Below are 15,335 nucleotides of genomic sequence, written 5' to 3'. Positions count from 1 at the left end.
GCTAAAATGAACACACACTTCTCAGATGAAGAAGTAGGAAAGTCAAATAAAGATATGAAAAAATGTCCAACATCACTGGTCATTCAAGAGATGTAGATGAAAACAACACTAAGATTCCACCTCACCCCAGAAAAAATGGCTGCTATCAAATCAACAAATAACAAATGCTGGTGGGGGTGTGGGGAGAAAGGAATCCTTCTCCATTGTTGGTGGGAGTGCAGACTGGCGCAACCACTGTGGAAATCAGTGTGGAGAGTCCTCAAAAAATTAGGATCAGAGGTTCCATTTAACCCAGCTATTCCCCTTCTAGGTATCTTCCAAAAAGAATGAAAAGCATCATAGCACAGTGATATACGCATACCTATGTTTATACTGGCACTATTTGTAACAGCTAAATCTTGGAAACAGCCCAAATACCTGTCAACTGATGAATGGATAAAGAAGGTGTGGATTTTTAAAAATACAATGGAGTATTATTCTGGCATAAAGAAGGAAGGGCTTGGGAGATTTCTAGCTATACGGATGCACCTTGAGACCATATTTTAAGTGAAATAAATTGAGCACACATGTAAATATCACATGGTTTCTCCGGTATGAAAAACTGAAAGTGTAAATAAGCACCAAAATGTCTAATAGGTATTGGGAAACAGGAAGAAAATGTTCAAATGAGAAGGGGAATGAGGTGGGAGGAGGAAAGAGGGACAAGAAAAAAGAGAATAGAAGGGAAAAAATGGAAACAAAGCTTTTATAAACAAAGGGGGGAAGAGGGCTGAGGGGAGGGGAATGGGGAAAAAAAGAAGTAGCAGATATACCATGTACTGGTATGATGAAGGTTAGCACCACGTATATGTAAAACGTACCAATAAAAAATTAGAAGGCAAAAATTTGTGGGCAATCTGTTCCTGTATAGTATGGATCTGTATGAATGTGTTTGTGTGAATGTATATATAAAAATATTGCAAATTTGCTTACAGAACCTTAAAAGAAAACTGATTTTGTACAAATCCAAATGTGCGGTATAATTGAGTTATTAGTTTCCCAGAGCACGGTATTCTTCTGTGGTGAGCAACACTCAGCTACCCAGGAGTTTCCTTGTTGATAGCTGCTGCTTCAGCTTCCCTTATAATGGAAAGTAGATCATGGTGATCACCCCCGATGCCCTGTTTTTACTGGTCAGAAATGAGGCAGATCATAAAATTTTGGAGAGTTCAGTTTTGCACTAGCTAGTCCTTAGTTTTAAAAAATGTTAATTTCAAAAGCATAAGTGAAAATAAGAACATTTAAAAACAGATGGGGCTAGGAGTGTAGCTTAATGGTAGAGCTCATGCTTCGAATGCTGGAGGGCCCTAGGTTCAATAGCCAGCACCAAAAATTTAAAAATAAAGACAACATATAAAATTAGGCAAGTTGACAGGCTAGGAGAGTTTGATAAAATGGAATAAGAATTCAGTGTGGCAATTTACATCTTATTTACAGAGTTAAAATGAATCATTCAAGGCAGTTAGACCAGACCAACCACTAATTTTTACCTATTCTCATCAAAGTTTATACTGATGAGATGTTTAGAGATATCTGTGGCTTTTTAAAATTGTAGATCAGAGTATCAGCAGGGAGAAAAATTTGCCTACAAATGTAACAAGAGTTAAACAGTTTAAACAAGTTTTAACACAAATTAGATGCAGTTATTTCCATGTCTATTTATTTCAAAAGAAGATAAAGTTTGGTCTGTTAGAAAAGCATAATTGTGCAATTTGAGTTAACTAGTTATTTTGACTTCTTAGGAGGACATTTGAAAACACTGTTCTTAACACTGAACTATGGTATGGTTCCATTATGTAAGTATTTTACATATTAAAAATGTATATATTTGGAAAAAAGAGATCTTGATTATGATTATAGTTACGCATTATTTATAAGACTATGAACCCTTGGAATGAAGGTCTGCCATATTCATTTTAGGGTTCCCAGCTTCTAGTAGAATACTTAGCATATGGTGGCTATTAATAAAACAGAAGCATATAGATTAAAAAAGACTTAAATGAAGTTTAAGTGACATAAACCAAATAGAAACCCCAGTGGACCTTTGCTGCATTGGGATTAGAACAAATCACCAGGAAGAACACATTTTAGGTAACTGGGCAAACTTGAATTGACACTGGGTTTAGATGATACAAAAGCCTTAATGTCAGCCTTGTTAGATGTCATAATGGCATGTGGTTACAAAAGAAAAGTTCTCTCTTTCTCTCTCTCTTTCTTTCTTTTCCTTCCTTTTCTTTTTCTCTCTCTCTCTTTCTTTCTCTCTCTCTTTCTTTCTTTCTTTCTTTCTTTCTTTCTTTCTTTCTTTCTTTCTTTCTTTCTTTCTTTCCTTTCTTTCTTCCCTCCCTCCCTCCCTCCCTCCTCCTCCTCTTTCTCTCTCTCTCTCTCTCTCTTTCTTTCTTTCTTTCTTGGCACCAGGGATCAAGCTCAGGACATTGTGCTTGTGAGGCAGGCACAGTGCCACTGAGCTAAATCCCTGGCCCCTTTATTTTTGTTTTTTGAAATGTATGGTGAAATATTTAAGGATAAAGTCACCCTGCCTTGGGTTTAAAATACTGTAACAATTAGAAAAGAGGAGGAAAGAGAATAGCTGAAACAAATTTGGCAAAATCATCCCTGAAGCTGGGTAACAGGATATAGTTCTTTGCACTCTCCATTTCTGTGTATATTTGAAATTTTTCTTAATAAAAATATTCTTCCATAATAAAAAGCACACATCCAATATCGCCTGCTGCTTTGGCAAGAGGAAGGGATCCAGTCGAGAGTGGGTGGGGTGCTCTCTGTGGGACCCACTGTAGGGACTGGGAAGGGGGAAGCCATGCTGGGGTAGGCAGAACCCCTCACTCACTGGTATAAGCCCCTCTCTTTGTCAACCACCTCAGTAGGCACAGGGTCTGTGGGACCCCAGAAGTCATTTTCACTCCCCAGAGTGAAAAGACCAATGTGCTGGATTCCTGAAATAGCAAGAGAAAAAAATAGATGGGCTCCACCTGAGCTCTCTGGGGGCCTCCCTCCAGAATAGGCAGGCTCAGTGTTCTGCTGCCTGATCTCCCCAGGCCCTTACTACTCACCCACAGTGGGGTTCTTTCTGAGGCAAGCCTGCCTGGCCATGACAGGGAAGTAAGCTGGCAGCCTCTGCCACTGCTCCTGGTTCTGGCTGGTCTCTGATGACATACATTCCACTGCCCCCTAACCCAGCCTATGCCTATTTCCTCTTCCCATTGGACAGGAAGTGCCTCCTTTCCCACTTGAGAGAGGAACCTGGCTCAAAAAATGAATGGGCTGACAGGGTTACAAAAGGAATTCCTAGGCACTGGCAGCCAGAATGGGAGCCTGGGCCTTGATGCAAAATCTGATGTATGCTATGGATGTTGGACAGGGTAGTATTAGTCCCTGCAGCTGGGAGAGAGGGATGCAGAAATTTCATTAGGTTCTAGGTGTGCAGGATCTTGCACGGGGAAAGGCTGTGTAGGTAAGGAATCTACTCTGTCCTGTAACAGTGGCAGGGGGTGGAGTGGATGACCTCCCACAGTTATGCATCCTCACCATGATGTTCCCACGTGGCCCCTTGAAATAGCTGTCTGTGATCTCTGCCGGAGTGAGGATGTGCTATTATCCATCTTTTTTTCACCTGGCTTCTCTGTAGGGATCATCACGCTTGGATTCCTACATGTAGAGATGTTTATTTTCTCTCTGATCTCAGAGTAAGGTAGGGCTGCCTACATGGCATCCCACTTAAAATTCACCTCACTAGAATTTGAATGCAGGCCCTGATTCTTATATGGTTCCTGTCTATATGAATGGCCCTCCTCCATGTCAGAACTGGGGCATTAGTTTGACTTCTCCCTTGCTGTTACAGCTTGAATGTGGCCCCCAAGTTCATGCATTGAAACACTAATAGCCAGTGCAACAGTTTTAGGAGCTGGGAATTATAAAAATGATGAGATCTTAAAGGCTCATAAAGAAATTAATATCACAATCACAGGAGCATATTTGGAAGGGTAAGAATGGGTTTGTTATCAAAGCAAGTTCAGATTCTGTTCCTCTCTTATGGGAGTTCTCTGGCTCTTCTTCATTTTGCCATGGGATGATGCCCAAGAAGGGCCTCTCTAGGTGTAAGTGCCTCAACCTTGAGCTTCCCAGCCTCAAAAACTGTAAGAAACAACCACCGTTTTTAAAATAAATTACGAACTCCCAAGTAATCTGTTATAGCAACACAAAACAATGACACTTGTCCACCCGCTAGCTGGAGACCTTGAAGATTGCTTCCAACTTGCTCTACTTTCTGTTCTCTCCTTTCCATGTGCACAGCCTCCATCCTACTCTCAGGTTCTGGCATTTGAGGCCTGAATCCCTATAGTGTCCTCCAAAAGGTTTCCTGCTTCTACTTTGGTCCCTCCTGCCCTGTCCTATACAGAATCTGATCTTAAAATATGAATCCATCATGTCATTTCTCGGTAACATTTCTCCATTGCTTCTGGAGAAAACAGAAAGCTTTTAACATAGTGATCCTTCTATGAGCCTTGCACCCCCAGCCCCACCTGTGTCCCCTTCTCCCTGCTCACTGACCTCTAGACCAGTGGCTCCCAAACTCAATGTGTTCAAAAACATCTGGACTACCTGGCACACACACATTCCACTCAGAGAACCCGCCTTCATTCTAGAGATTCAGATTCATGAGGTCTGATTGGGGTCTGAGAACTTTCCCCTGCACAATGGTGATGCTGCTGCTGCTGGCTGTGGACCACACTTGGAGTAGTGCTGCTTCACACACCTGGCCTCCTCCTGTTCCTCCAAGGACATAGGATCTCTTTTTCCTCTGAGCCTCTCCCTCTGCCTGGAATTGATCCCTTCTTGGTCCAGTTATCCTTCCCATCTTTCAGAGCTCAGGTCAGTTCATTTGGATAAGGTCAAACAGGCACATCAATACTTGCATACTGACTCTGGGTACAATTTCAAAGGGTTGTAGGAGAATTTGTTCCTGAATTCCTGCTGGGGTGACCTCTTGGAGTTTAGGTAATGTCTTGTTCTTTGCTGTGTTCTTATTTCCCCAAATAGTGCCTGCTACAGTGGGTCTGCAGGGAATGTTTGCTCAATGAATTGATAACTTCTCCCTAGTCTAGGAGCCCTTGATTTTCCATTTCAGGTGAGGTATAGTAGCCAGGAACAGGAAGATAGCTGGATTTCAAGGCCATGTTCTGAAACATACCAAACTGAAAGCACATGGGGGCTGCAGCCCATTTTTCTGGGGTGGGAGATGGGTCCTCCTGCCCGGGGGCTCCCCTTCAAGGCCAGATTGTGTGTATAGCTGAGTGTGGGTGGAGGTGGTGATGGGATGATGTCGATGGGATGGAGGTTTTTCTCTGTAAAGGTCTCTCTGGATTTTTGCCTTTATTTTTTCCTGTGGTCACTGTTTTCATTATTCCAAACCTTCTTTGTTCATTGAAGGAGCCAGTTCTAGAGGCTACTGCTTATCATATTGTGCTGAGCCCAGACGATTCACTCACTCACTCTCTCATCTTATTTGTCTAATGGAAATTTTCAAGGAAACAGGTGGTAAAAAAACTTTATAAAAAAAGCCTACTTCACTCTGGCTGGTCTGACTTCTTGGTTCCTTTCTGTTCTCTCTTTCCCACCAGCCCAAGAGTTTTTTCCCATCTCTCAGCTCTGCCCCGAGCCTGAGTTGTAAGTCATGTGGAGGTTGATAAGACCCCCCTCATCTCCAGGGTCCCAGAAATGCTCATGATACTGTGGGCATAGGCATAGAAATAGTAAGTCAGTTTTTGATCGAAGTCCTCCAATGTTTTCCTGCATTTCTCAGAGTAAAGTTTATTGTCCTGCTCCTTGTCCATGGGCCTTAGTGACCTGATTCCTTGTGATTTCTGACCTCATCTCTTTTCTCTTATAGCTCTATCAGCTCTGCTCTCTTCCCTATTTGTTAACTGTTTCAGGGCCTGCACACCTGCTACTGCTTCTGCTTGGAACAATCTTGCCTGATGTCTCATGGTTTGTTCTCTCACACCTGCTTCAGGTCTTTGCTGAAAGGTAAGTCACCTGGTGAAATCTTGCCTCATCATGCTTCCTATTCAGTATTGTACATCCAACCCTGAGCTCCCTGCTGCTTCTTTCTGCTTTACATTTTCTACATCACAGATCACACACAATATATTTTATTTATTTTGGAGGATTTTTTTTGTCCTCTCTCCTCTTCAGAATGGAAATTCCATGAGGAAGGAGTTTTGCCTGTTTTTGTCATTGTAAGATGTTAGGATTCTGTTTAGGTGGCAGTGATGAGCCTGTGACAGATGTCAAGCCATATTTGCATTACTTTGGAAGATCCCCAAGAGTGAGTGGAAGCTCCTGGTGGGTTGAGGCAGGAAGTAGGTGGCTCTGGTGGGAGAATGAACCTGGGTCAGAGCCATGGCTGTGGGGAGATGTTCCAGAACACCCGCTGACACTTAGTGCTGCTTTACATGTGGGGTCCAGGGAAGCTTGTAGCTTGGATAGATATGGAGTTGAAGTTGCTGCCACTTACTGAGAGGGTAGGTCTGAGAGAAGGCAGAGTGAGCTTCCTAAGCCTATGACCAGTGTAGTTGTCACTTGGGGCCTGCTCCTTAAGGCCTGTAATTGTAGTTTGATGCTTAGTGGCTGCCATTATGTTTTTTAAAATAATTTTATCTTTGAATTTTGTTTTGGAAGCAGAACCTGAGCTATGTATGATCCCATCTCTAGCCACTTCCCTCCATCTTCTTCCATCTACTTCCCTATTGTCTGGTGTTGTGGGGTTCCATCCATTCTCTTCCTCAGCCCAGCGACCATTTTAGCCCTCTGTACCTAGTCAGGGTCTAGATCATATGTGAGGGGGATCAAGATGGAACATCTAGCACCATGGCTCATGTGGTGATTTAGTGGGGGCAATTCTCTCACTTACTGTTGATCTGGATACATCCTACATCCTGACAATATCCTGAGGCGTTCTCCCATCTGCTACAGATTGAGATGGTAGGCGCATGGCAACATGGGAGCTGTCTGGCTTAACTTTACCACCTACTCTGAGGCACAGTGCACAACGGGCCTAGTTACACTTCAGAGGGGAAATCTGACATTTTGGAGTTGTGTGTACCAGCTGAGCTGGGGGCAGTTGTCCTAGACACGTGTAGGGGTCTGTGTACACCCTACAAACTAGTATTCTGGTGCCTGAGAAGTGTAACACAAAATAGAAAATAAATATCATCATCATCATGGTTTGAGAGAGAAACCATTATAGGTGAAAGAAAAAATAAAGCTCTATAGCTTAGTACATTGAGAGCAGTTTTATTTTGACTGAGGAGAAATTTCATTTGTACTGTGTTTTAATAATAATGCAGTTGTTCCTGAGAGGAAAGTCTGGTTTAGAGTGTGCTGTGTCTGGGGGCTTCTGGGTCTGACCAGAGGAAGGTGTCGAGTCTGTCTGTATCTGCAGATGGAGGCCTGGCAGGCACCTGTGGAAGGGGGCTCAGGATAATGCTGCAGAGGAGGGAGCTGTTTGTGAGGAGGCAGGAGGCTGAAGGTGGGGACTGGCTGTGCTTCTCTGGTTTGGATGTCAAAGACACCCCACCGCCACACACACAATTCAAAGTTCCTGTCTCTCTTTGTTCTCACAAGACCTCCTTTAACCTGGGTTTTGTTCCTGGTGTCCTTTTGGACTTCCTTAACCAGCCGGGAATCCGTGATCAACTATTATCAAAGACATGTCCCAGCACTTGGCCTGTAGAGTGTCCTTGGCCTTGGATGCAACTTCCCAGACAATCTGTGTCTTTCTTCTCAGTTCCCAACCCTGAGTTTCAGAGTGTGGCCCAAGAAATCACAGATCCAGCTGACAAATGTCACTATACACATGGCTCTGTGCTTGTTACCTCTTGCCTCTTACAGCTGATGGAGATAGCTCTTTCTCAGATGCACGCTCCCTGCCAGCCCTTGTTCTCCCTGAATGAGAGTTTCCACCCACCAGCCTCATCTCATTTTCTGATTGCTGAGATATCCATGTCCATTTCCACTGGGCACTTTCTTGCCCCCAGGACTCATCTCAGCACAAACAATTGGGTCTCTTTTGTGGCTTTATTCATCCCAAAGGACTCACCCTTACATGATGTGCTGTATAGATTCCCTTTCCTCCAACCCTAACTTCCCCTAGCTCTGCTAAGGACTACTGGCCTGAGACATCAGATAGAGGCTCAGGATATCTGACTGGAGATGGTGGAAGAGGGTAGATAAGGGCTCTGGAGCCAGGCAGACATGGGCTCACTGTGAGTTACTACTTGAAGATTCCTTATCTTTAAGTACTATGTATTCATCTATAGCATGAATTCACCAAAACTACTGTGGAGGGCACTCACAAAGATCAAAGGAGGCAGTGTGTGCCTTGTACTTAAGACAGCGCCTGCAGGCTATTACTTCAAGGATGCTACTGCGGTGGGACCTGAAGCACTTGCTGTCCCTCAGTATCTTGTTCTTAGCTGTCATTTTCTGCCCACACTGTCTTTCTCTATCTCTCTGTCTCAGAGTAGTATAAGGCTTTTCCTCTGGTGTCTTGATTCCATTACTGCTGCCCTTCCATTGACCTTTCATTTTCTGGATCTTTGAGATTTCCACCCTCCCTTCCTGCAAGTCCTCTTTTACCTATGTAATATGCTCAACTGTATATATAGCAAAGAATTCTTGATTCCAGCTTAATCTGTGTATTTCAAGAGAAATCCAGAAGTGAAATAAACCAGTAATAGAAGAATACTGCATGATCTCACGTGTATGTGAAATGTTAAAGAAGGAAGTACTTATAAAGAAAGTATAGGGGTAAGACAGTAGCAAAGCGGAGTGGGGGCAGGGATGTCATCCCTTCTGCTTGAACATTCTTCCCCACTTCACTTGGTTAAATCTTCTGTATTCTTTAGATTCCCTTAAAATCACTTCCCCATGGAAATTTTCTCCCCTGGAGTTTTTGTGTGGGCTTTTGCAGTGTCAGTCCCAAAAACTGAGATAAGAATCTTACATGCGCCTGCTTCCCATAGAAGCCCTGGCATCTGTCACAATGCAGGGTCAGAAAGGGGGTAGATGAATATGCAATGAATGCAAAAAACAATCCCTCATCATAGACCCGGCTTCTGCCTTCAGTCCTTCCCAGCTCCAGAGGAGAACTCGGGCAGACTTATCACAAAGTTTCTAGGTGGCAGAGAGGGTGAGCCAAGGTCTCACAAAGACATTGAACAGCATAGAGACTCAGTGGATTTCCACTTAGATCCAGCCCCTTCAGGCTTCTAGTGTCCCCAAGGATAGAGAAGGAAACCTTCCAATTGGCATTTGTGAGTGGGGCCCACCTGGACCTGAGGGAGAGAGATGTGACCTTCATGTTCAGGGTCTGGGGTACACAGTCCTACAGCATGGAGTGGGGCTCTGTCCCCTTGAATACCAGGCTGGCATGACACTTCTACCCCAGGACTGATTCACCTTCCCACCTGCCCCTGTGCCCCTCACCTGGGCCAGGTAACCTTCCTCTGTGCGGCTCTTCATTGTATGGCCCTTGGCAGGTCATGGGGATACATTCATTTTCTGTGTCTGTTTCTGCCTCAGCTGGGAGTTTATTGAGGCCAGGGGAAGATAGTTTTTGTTTGTTTGTTTGTTTCTTTAAAATCTGAAGTACTTTGCACAGGGCCTGGCATAGAGGAGGAACTAGGACATTTGACAGTCTTCCTCCCATCATTGTAGATATACCTGTCCCCCTTTGGTACAGAATTCTAGTATGAGAATCCAGAAAGGAAAAGGACATGGAAAGTATGAGCAGAACCCAGGAGAGGTGGCTTGAGGATGATTTTGTGGTGGGATATTGGCTACGATCATACCTGATGCTGTCCTTATGGATTAACATGGGCCCATTTTCCCTTCCAAGAATAGAAAGACAGCAAAGGAGAATGTTCTTGAAGAGAATATCTGTGTCCTGAATGAGAAGGATGATGGACTTTATGTGAGAGTGCTAGAATAGACCCAGCCCTGTGTGATTTCACCTACGTAATTTTTTTTATGTTTGGACACTGATTTCCTGAGGTCATTTGCTTCCAGGCTCCAACTACTTAACCTCTATTCCAAACTTCTGAGTGATAGTTCCGGTTTCTTGCCAGATGTCTCTACTTCAACACCTCACTAACAGATTTACCTGTTATGCCCCAATATATTTCAGGTATGCAAGACCATGCAGAGGTGAGCAACAAAGGCTCTGGAGCCAGCTGCCTCTGTGAGAGGAGCCCTTCCCTGTGCCTCACCCAGTATCCTCAGGTGTACAAACAAGACAACAATAGTGACTCCTGCCACAGAGGTTGTGTGAGGATTATATATGTTAGGGTCTCCCGAAATCCTAATACAGCTTTAAGGTTTAATACATTCAGTAGTATAAATGGTACACATACCTCAAAAAAAAAAAACTGATGGTGATCAATGTTAACTGAAACACAGAGCTAAAAGTGTATTATTCAAATTTCACAAATCTAATGAATTTATAAGAAATCAAATATAGTAATTAAACTATCTAAGGATATCTTTTTCTGTACTTTCTTTTCTTTCTTTTTTTAAATGGTACTGCAGATTGAACCAGGGCCTCATGCAAGCTATGGAAATGCTCTACCACTGTGCCAGATGCTCAGCCTTTTTTATTTTTTGAGACAAGGTCTCTTTAAGTAGCCTAGGGTGGCCTCACATTTACATCCTCTTATCTCATCCTCCTCATATCTGGGGTTACAGGCATGCACCACCATGCCTGGCCTCGAAAAATGATTTATCTGCTGCAGGTGTATGTTTGTAATGGCTGAAATGAGAAGTTAAAAACGTGTTATTGAAAATACATGCAGCTTAAATAGAAGTCAGATACCCAGAAGTTGCTCACCCTTTCATCCTCATTGCCTTAATGTCTCTGGTTGGTTCTCCTTTCCTTTCTCAAAGCCTCGGTTGGTCTTCACCTTTTCTTTCTGGACTTCTTTGCTTGTGCACAGCAGTCTTCTTACCATGCTCCCTGCCTTACCTGGCTGATTAGGTGCTTCTATATTGCCTTCTCCACTTGCAGCAGAAACCTTTAACTTTCCCATGGCGTTCTCTCCAGGCTCCATTTGCCACAGTACATCCCAAGTGCTCCTGCTCTGTACCTTCTTTCTCTTGCCCCAGTTTGACCTCTGCCTCCATGCCTGCTCAAGAATCTTCAGAAGGACTCACGTCAGGCCTCTGCCACTTGAAATGCCTGTTTGCAGGTCCTTCAAGGCCAACATCATGTGTATAGCCATGAACAACTAGAAACAACCTAAAATGGCCAGGAAGAAGGAAATGGTCAAATAAGCCATCGTTCTCTCCCTAGAGAAAATCATATGGTCATTGAAATTGGTATTGAACCATATATTTTTTTATTCTGTGTTTTGCAGTACTGAGGATTGAACCTAGGGGTTTCACACTGAGATATGTCCCCAGCCCGTTTTTATTTTGAGAGAAGATCTTGCTAAGCTGCTAAGTTGCCCAGGCTGAACTCAAACTTGTAATCCTCCTGCCTTATCCTCCCCTCCTAAACTCCAGGATTATTGGTTTGTGCTACCACTCCTGGCTGAATCAGCTTTCTTAGTAATAGGAGCTTTAATATATTAGGAAAATAAAGCTGGCCATTAGACAAAATGTATAGCATAGTTCAATTTTTCCTATAGAAAAGTATATAGAAAAAACAAAAAGTGTTTGCCTCAGTTCTTAGAAATGGTCATTTTTGAGTGTTGGAATTCTGGTTGATACTCATTTTCATCTTTTTGCTTATCTATATTTTCTTAATTTTTTAAACAATGAACATTGGGGCTGGGGATTTAGCTTAGTGGTGCTGCTGCCTGGCTCTTAAGCACAAGGGCCTGAGTTCAATCTCTGGTACCAAAAACAAACAAACAAACAACAATGAACATTGGTTTTATGTCAAAAAACTAAAAATCTGAAAATAGAAGACCTAAAGAAAGAAAATATTTCTTCCTCTGAGAATTACCCCCTTTTCAGTCTACTTGCGTGATCATTCTCTTCTTTGGGCCACTGTGCTAGTCTGTCTGTATTTCTGTTATCATAGACATCATTCTCTATTGCCATAATTGGATGGATATCTGTCTGTTCTTTTCTAGTCTTTGATATCTTAAGGGCAGAGATTGTGGGTTTTTTATTTGTGATCTATGGGTCATGACATAAAATCAGTGCTTTTTTTTTTTCTGTGCTGGGGCCTAAACGCAAGGCCAGGCAAGTACTTTCACTGAGCCACATCTCCAGTCCAAAAACAGTACTAATGAATATTTATGGGAAAAATCATATAAAGGGGAAAATAAACTCACAGTGAACAATGAAAACTGCAATACGTGTTGGGAGCCTGGAAGGGGACATTTACAGTGTTGCTGAGATTGGAGGGTGGTTTTAAAAGCTACTCTTTCACACAAGCAGGGATATTAATTTTTGGTGAAAAATCAAGGACTCTCTCTCAGACATATGCATTCTGAAGTGATGGGTGAAGATCTCAGGGCTAATGCCATTGCCATTGAGTGGGGCTGAAATAGCTGAGTGAGCCATTTCTCAGGGGAAGAGCATGTGAAGAAAGAAGAGCAGAGGCAGGTGGCTCCCTGATTTATGGAGAGGGTGGAGCCAATGTGAAGGTCAGTGTGAGGGTGATTGTATGACCAGCTGAGAAGACAGGCAGTCTTCACAGAGGCAAGAGTAGAGGCAATAGGACAAAGCAGGGCTCTGGCACATGGTGAGGCCTACGGCGGATCACAGGTAGACAGAGGATGGCAGACAGATTGGGCAGTTAACAGTCACCAGTGACCTCCACCCTTTAACCCTTGGACAGGCTAAGTGAGAGTGCCTCTGGGCTCAGCACATGGGGACTTCTGGGACTGAGAGAGGAGCAGAAAGAGGGGCTTCTCAGGATACTCACGTAACTACCTTCTGGGACCAAAATGCTTGTCCCTGATGTTTGCCATCATGCAACTAAAGTTGCGTCACATGGCTACAGCATTTAACACAGAAAGTGAATACCAGGAGTTCTATGTTTGTCTGGATACACATTCTTGTTCCTTGGAAATGGGACATTGCATCTTTCAGGAGCTCTTCATCCTGAGTCTCATACAAAGAGTAGATGAAGTCCAGAGAGTATGGTGGCTGGGTTGGGGCCTTTGCCTGGGCCCACTGCAACAGCTGCCACTTCCACTTACAAGGCAGTCTGCAGGAGAAGATATTCTCCATTTCCTTAGCCCTCTGATTGTTTAAAAGGCCAAACAGGAAGTGCAGGGTTGGTGCTGAAACAGGTCATGCCTTCCATACACTTTCAACAACTTTTCCATACATTTGAGGCTGTCAGGATGTTCATGTCTTTCATTCTCATTCTCTAAGGCAAAGGACACTGCTGCAAAGAACTCTTGGAAACACAGGTGAGTGAAGCTGTATTTCAGTGGGCTGGGGTGGCTTTGAAGAATATCCATTTTCAAGGGAGTGGCTGTGATGGCCTCATCTACCTGGTGCTTCCTGAGGTCACATGGACTGAACAGGGTCTCTTTTTGCCAGATTCCTTCAGCAGCCAGAAAGCAGAGGGCCCTAAGCTCTGACTTTAGTGGCTAATCTGGGAAAGGTAGTGAAGGCAGAGGGCTGTGGTGGTCTGAGAGGTCAGTGGTTGTTCTTCCCCTTGCTCCATCTGCTGCTTCAGGCCAGTGCAGACCAGCCAGCACACCCAGGGCATGAGACACATGGTCAAGAGTGCTGAGTTTGAGTTCACCAAGCTAAAGGCTCTAATTGATTGGCTTTCATCTGTGAAATACTTGTAGAAATAGTCTTTCCTTCCAGACTCAGAAAAGCCAAGGATTTCTACCCAGCATGCCTGTGCCAAAGAAGGAATGAACTTCTGTATCACTGTGATCTGAGTTGCAATCAGAAACAAAGCCCCGGGAAGTACAGTTTTCCTTAGCAAACTGCCCAGCAGTGCAGGCACTGCAAGTGGCTGGCTCCAGTGCAGACAGAGCTCAGAATCTGGATCCTCTAAGACCCGTTTTGGCTCATCCACCCCATCCAAGATGAAGAGCAGGTTCTCTGGCTGAGACAGGATCTTCCCAATGGGAAATGTAGAATCACCCGTTTCTTGCCATGAGCTCAGTGAGACTCATCAATTTATACCTGGCCAACTTTCTACAGCTGAAGTGAAAGACATGCTGGAAGTGGTCCCTTACAGCTGGCCTTGTTCCTAGGCTCCCCTCACCTGCCTGGCCAGTGTTGACTTCCCAATTCCAGCAGCCCCATACAGTATGACTGTGTGAGGTTCTTCCTGGTTACCCGGGCCTGGGCTAAATAAATCTTGGATCTCAATCAAATGTTCTTGCTTTTTCACCACATTGTGAAAATCAGCTTTCTTTGAAAAGGGGTTCTTGGCCTCTGAAGTCATGTTTTTTGTTATTTTTGTTTTTTTGGGGGCATGTTGGGGATAGAACTGACCATCTGTTGAGATATGTCTTGTGCCCAATTTTTCAATTTTTAAATTTTGACATAGGGTCTTGCTAAGATGTCCAGGTTGGGCTTGAACTTGTGACCCTCCTGGCTTAGACTTTTGAGTAGGTGGAATTACAGTCTTGTGCCACTGGGCTTGGATAGGGTGATATTTTTGTAAAAGTATCAGCTGTGTAAATTTTCTGCTCAAATTCTTTTTCCAAGACTGGGTAAGGCAGGGCTTCTGTGTTTCTTGTACCTTTCTGAAGTATCTATTAAAGGGAAGTAAAGATGGAACTTAACTATATAGAATAGCGTTGTCCATCTACTCATTCATTCAATAACTAAGTAGATTTAAGTATCTACTGCAAGCCACACACTGCACTGGCTATGGACAGTGGTATGTATGGGTTTGTGAAGTTCATGGAACATGAGATTTGAAATAGAAAACTCTGGTTCAAGTCTTCACTTGACCAAGTCACACTCCCTATAACTTTCCTTAATTATTCAAATACTTATCAAGGGCTTATTCAATGCCAGGAACTGGGAACAAAGACTGAATAAATAGGTACAACTCTCTGCCCTCATTAAACCCATGACTTGGGCTGTTAGCCCCACTGAGTCTTGGTTTTCTCATCTGTACCTTGGGGAATGTGATACCCCCTCCTCATCTTTCCCTTCCTAATATGTTGAATGTCTGTCACTTGTCTTCTTAGGTGAATTTTTTTAGAGATAATGCAGGTGACTCATTGGGGATGTTGAAGCCCAGTTCACGCCAGGGTAGCTGAAGGGGTTCATACAGAGTTCAA

At 43.6% G+C, this 15,335-nt stretch overlaps 1 pseudogene; it reads right to left on the bottom strand.

The window, feature by feature from the left end:
- Positions 1–13,044: 13,044 nt before the first annotated feature.
- LOC101720352 (NACHT, LRR and PYD domains-containing protein 1 pseudogene) lies at positions 13,045–14,485 on the bottom strand (annotated as a pseudogene).
- Positions 14,486–15,335: the final 850 nt, after the last annotated feature.

This window comes from Heterocephalus glaber, unplaced genomic scaffold (assembly GCF_053883595.1).
Source record: "Heterocephalus glaber isolate CG9 unplaced genomic scaffold, H.glaber_assembly_v1.0 deba00001564, whole genome shotgun sequence".
NCBI lineage: Eukaryota > Metazoa > Chordata > Mammalia > Rodentia > Bathyergidae > Heterocephalus > Heterocephalus glaber.
The sequence above is the reverse complement of the archived record's forward strand: the minus strand, read 5'-3'. Positions and strand labels throughout refer to the sequence as shown.